The sequence below is a fragment of the Perognathus longimembris genome, chromosome 6, assembly GCF_023159225.1.
Source record: "Perognathus longimembris pacificus isolate PPM17 chromosome 6, ASM2315922v1, whole genome shotgun sequence".
Classification (NCBI taxonomy): domain Eukaryota; kingdom Metazoa; phylum Chordata; class Mammalia; order Rodentia; family Heteromyidae; genus Perognathus; species Perognathus longimembris.
Window position 1 is genome coordinate 43,703,597 of NC_063166.1, and position 5,813 is coordinate 43,709,409.

The window sequence follows — 5,813 nt, forward strand, 5'->3', positions numbered from 1 at the left end:
GCGGACAGTGGGGCCGTCACTTCCTGAGCCTCCGCCCCGCTTCCGACTCCTGCCCCGCCCCGCGGCCGCCGTGGCTACGCCCACTTCTTGACCACGCCCCCCGGGCCTGACCGGGTGAAACTCAATTCTAAACTTTTCCTAGTCGGGACTTCTGGTTTTAGAGTATGAATTGGTACTTTTTGTGCATTTTTTCCTTTTTTCTTGTGCCGGTCTTGGGGCTTGCTCAAGACTAAGCGCTCTACTACCGAGCCACAGCTCCAAGTCGGGCTTTTTGGTGGTTAATTGGAGGTGAGTGTCAGGGACGAAACTTCCCCAGGCTGACTTTGAACCTCAAGTCTCAGGTCTCAGCCTCCTAAGTAGGCAGGTTTACAGGCGTGAGCCACCGGCACCTGGATTTGGATGATGATTATTATTATTATTACTATTATTGTACTAGAGATTGAACTCAAGGCTTCTTGCATGTTAAGCATGTGTTGTGCCATTAAACTACAGTCCCAGCTCCTACACTGACTCCTCTTCTCCTCCTTCTCCCCCACCCAACCCCAGCTTCTCTTCCTCTCCCCTCCAACCTCCCCCTTTCTCCTCCTCTTTTTCTTCTTTGTGGTCCTACTGTCCCAGGGCTTCTTTTGCTCAAGGCTAGCACTCTACAGCTTGTGCCACTTAAGGCTTTTTCTGTAATTATTTGGAGATAATAGTCTCACAAACTTTCCTTCCCTGGGCTGGCTTCCAACCATGATCCTCAGATCTCAGCCTCCTGAGTAGCTAGGATTACAGGCATGAGCCACCAGAACCTGGCTGTGACTTTTGATTTATTTCTTACTTCCCTCTATCTTGCATCTTCCAGCAGTCATTCATTCATTCACCTATATATTTTGAGTGCAGTATGCAAGGAACCTAATTCTAGATGCTGGGGTTACAGCCATGTACTAACCAAAGACACAAGAGCCCTGTTCTGTCCCTACTACCTTGGGAGCAGGACAATCAATAAATAGACCCACAAGAATTTCAAAGACCCACAAGAATTTTAATGACAGACAGATGACAATACTGATGGTCTCAATTTATAATAGTTCAATTTTTTCTCTCTTTTTTTCTTGCAGGTTACTGGGATTTGAACTCAGAGTCCCACACAAGCACTGTGTCACTTGAGCCACACCTAAACTCTATTTGCTTTGATTACTTTTGCTGTAGGGTCTTGATTTATACTCAGGCCAGCCCAGACTACAGTCTTGCTACTTAAGATTTCTGCTGTTGCAGGGATGACAGACAGACAGACAGACAGACAGACACACACACACACACACACACACCACCACCACCACCACCACTACCACCACCACCACCACCACCACATCCAGTTTTTTATTGGTGAGACAGAGTCTCTAGAACTTCTTTCCTGAGCTGGCCTCAAACCTCCGGATCTTAGCTTCCCCAGTAGGGCTTACAGGTGTGAACCACCATTGCCAGCTTCATTTTAGGATTTGATTTTTACTTATAACGGTGTGAAGTTGCTATACATCCACATTTGGGTGTGTATCACACATTTGGATTTTGAATTTCTTGTGTGTGTGTGCTGGTCCTGGGTTTGAACTCAAGGCCTGGTCACTGGCCCTGAACTTTTTGGCTCAATGTTAGTGCTCTACCATGTGAGCCATAGCTCTACTTATGGCTTTTTTTTTTTTGCAGGTTAATTAAAGATTAGAGTCTAATGGACTTTCACATCCAGGCTGGCTTGAACTACAATCCTCATATCTCAGCCTCCTGAAATAGGTAGAATTACAGGCATGAGCCACTAATGCCTGGGTTGGATTTTTCATTTTGAACTTTTCAGTAAGTTATAGGAGCTACTAGAGACTTTATTATAAAGTAGATTTTGTGTTCTATTATTATTATTATTGCTGGTCCTGGGCCATGAACTCAGGGCCTGGGAACTGTCCCCAGCTTCTTTTTGCTCACTCTACCACTTGAGCCACAGCACCACTTCTGGCTTTTCTATATATGTGGTGCTGAGGAATCAAACCCAGGGGTTTCATGTATGCAAGGCAAGTACTCTACCACTAGGCCATATTCCCAACCCCCAGACTGTATTAAATGCATGAATACCTTTGGTTATTTTTAGTTTATGATGGATTTATCAGGATGTAAGCCCCATTGTTAATTGAGGAGCATCTATAACAGCTCCACTTCTGGCTTCTTTTTGGTATTTAATTGGAGGTCAAGTCTCATAGACTTTCCCAGGTTGGTTTTGAACTATGATCCACAGATCTCAACCTCCTGAGTAGCTAGGATTACAGGTAAGAGCCATCAGCACCTGGTTTAATAATCTTTCTATGGCCCCAAACCACCTCCCTTCTTTGAGATGTAAAACAAAAGCTCCCATTCAGATGAATAAATACAGACAAATGGATACAAGTCTGAGGAGGCTGTGTGCACCCAGCAAAATAATCTCTCCTTCCGTCTTTGACTTAATTCATTCCCAGTGTCCTCCTAAAGCTAAGCAGCCTCCAACTTATTTTTGTTGATTTTTTTTGTACCAGTCCTAGGGCTTAAACTCAGGGCCTGAGCACTGTTCCTGAGCTTTTTTGCTCAAGGCTAGCACATTACCACTTGAGCCACAGGTCTAATTCTGGCATTTTTGTTTGTTTGTGCTTAGAGATAACAGTCTCACAGATTTTCCTGCCCTGGCTGGCTTTGAACTGAGTTCTCAGATCTCCACAGGCATCTAGCACCCAGCACCAATTTCTCTTCATTTAGTTGTTGGGGTGCTAGTGATGAAACTTGGGCCTACAGCATGCTAAATCCAAGTTCTACACTGAGCTACACCTTCTATCCTCATCCACAACCGATTCTATACAATTAAAGGGAGTCATTGTGGGGTGCTGCAGCAACCCACTACTGTTAGTCTTTTACTTATTCCCCATTTTAGCAGTGCTAGGGGTTGAACTCAGGAACTTGAGCTTGCTCAGTTTGCTTACTCACAGGTAGAGCTCTACCACTTGAACAAAAAAAAAGCCATGCCTCCAGCATGACTTTTTGCTATCTTGGAGATAGAGTCTACTGAATTCTCCTGCCTGGGATGGCCTCAAACTGTGATCATCCAGATCTCAGCCTCCTGTGTAACTATGATTATAGGCATGAGCCTGGTGCTCTGATAGTCTTCAAGTCTTCATTATCATAAACTGAATCTAGGACATCTGACATTTCTTTTGATACTAACAAAAAAATTGTTTCATAACTAGAGAGATGGGTAGAAGAACAGACTCATAGTAAAACAGCTGTAGTCACATGGTTAATAGTAGAAGCTAAGTAGAGTTTATAGGTTTCCACCGTACAAAATGACCAGTTTCTCAAGAGAAACTACCAATGCAAGGGAGAAAACCAGCAAAATCTGGAAATGGAGGTGTGGTTCAAGTGGTAGAGGTCCAGTCTTGAGCCAAAAGGCCAAGCAAGAGCAGCAATACAGGAGCAATATAGGCAAGCCCCACTACAGGCACATATAAGAGTGTGCGCACACATAAGAGCGCGCGCACATGCGTGTGCACCCACACACACACACACACACGAAAAAAATGAGAAGTCTTATTCATAGTGGAAAAATACAAAAATAAAACAAGATAATACATCTCATTTAGGTCTAAAGAGTATTTGTTTTTCTTCTTTAACATTAAGTGTTGCTTCTTTAACATTAAGGTTGTTGCGCCTGGTGCTACTGTCTCACACCTATAATCCTAGCTACTCTGGAGTTTGAGATCTAAGGATCACAATTCAAAGCCAGCCCAGACAGGAAAGTCCATGAGACTCTTATCTCCAATAAACTACTCAGAAAAGGTGGCAGAGGGGCTGGGAATATGGTCTAGTGGCAAGGGTGCTTGCCTTATATTCATGAAGCCCTGGGTTCGATTCCCCCAGCAACACATGTACAGAAAACAGCCAGAAGTGGCACTGTTGCTCAAGTGGCATAGTGCTAGCCTTGAGCAAAAAGAAGCCAGGGACAGTGTTCAGGCCCTGAGTCCAAGGCCCAGAACTGGCAAAAAAAAAAAGAAAGAAAGAAAAAAGAAAGAAAAGAAAGAAAGAAAGAAAGAAAGAAAGAAAGAAAGAAAGAAAGAAAGAAAGAAAGAAAGAAAGAAAGAAAGAAAGAAAGAAAGGAAAAGTGGTAGAGTACTAGCTTTGAGCAAAAGAAGCTCAGGGAGAGACCTGGCCCCAGAGTTCAAGACACAGAACTGGCACACACACACACACACACACACACACACACACACATTGCTATTGATATTTTAAGTGAGAGAAAGGAAACATCACAAAAAGAGACAGCTTGTGAAAATATGACTGGATAGGACCTTCAAGAAACAATATGATATCATTTTCCATTGGAGAGGATAGTTTTTCAGCAGATGCTACTCTGCAGTTTTCACTGAGAACTGTCTATAGCAGCCCACTTAGGCAATCCTGTGGATACAAAGTTAGATTGTAGACACTGACCTAAAGTGAAGCAACAAATGTATCCAAAAACACACAGGTCACCAGAGAAAATGTGATATGTGCCATGAAAGAGATACCAGTGAACTCTGTTGAGAATTTATTTGTAATTCTTTATTGTTATTATAAAGGCAATATACAGAGGGACTACAGTTACATAAGTCATGTAATGAGTACATTTCTTTTTGGACTACTAGTCTCTCTCTTTCAGTTTTTCCTTCTCGCCCTCACTCACAAAGTTGTATAGTTCATTTTCAACATAGTGTTTAGTGAGTACCACTGGTGTATTTGTTCACCCTTCATCCCTCTATTTCTGTGTCCCCCTTACCCTCCCAAAGACAGACAAACTAACAAGACAAAAATAAAACAACAATAAAGATAAAATCTCTTGTTTCTATTTCCTGGAGTTCCTTTTTCTAAGTATTATTTTATATGATCAGAGGCACACAGGCATTGTGCTATGTTGGGAATTTAGAACAAAGCTGAAAGTGCAGAGGCACTCCAAGCTGGGCTCAGTGATGCTTGGTTTGGGAAACAGAGACATGGGCCAATGAGGGTTCAGGCAGACAGGCCACGTGAAGGACACAGGAAAAGTGTGCATAGTACCACGATGGACATAAGTTTGGAAGGTCATAGGAATCAGAGTAAGGAAGTGTGTCCACAATGAGCCACCAAAAGGTTTGGGGGGTGGGGTGATATGACTGGAGTGTTTTCTGGTTTTTTGTTTTTGTTTTGCCAGTCCTGGGGCTTGAACTCAGGGCCTGGACACTGTCCCTGGCTTCTTTTTGCTCAAGCACTCTACCACTTGAGTCACAGCACCACTTCTGGCTTTTTCTATATATGTGGTGCTAAGGAATCTAACCCGGGGCTTCATGTATACAAGGTGAGCACTTTTCCAGTAGGCCATATTCCCAGCCCTTCTGGTTTTTGTGTTTGGTTGGTTTTTGTGCCAGTCCTGGAGCTTGATCTCAGGGCCTGGGCACTGTCTCTGAGCTTCTGAGCTCAAGGCTCAAGCACTGCTCTATCACTTGAGCCATAACTTCACTTCTGGCTTTTTGGTGTTTGTGCTGGTACTAGAGTTTAAACTCAGGGCCTGGGCAATGTCCTTTAGCTTTTATCCTCAAGGTTAGCCCTCTACCACTTAAACCACAGCTCTACGTCCAGATTTTTGCTGATTAATTGGGCATGGAGATTCGTAGATTTTCCTGCATAGGCTGGCTTTGAACCATGATCCTGAGGAGCTCAGCCTCCTGAGTATATAGAATTATAGGTATGAACCACTGGCACATGGAGCTATAGGAGGTATTCTTTTTTTACTTTTAATTTTTGGTCAGTTG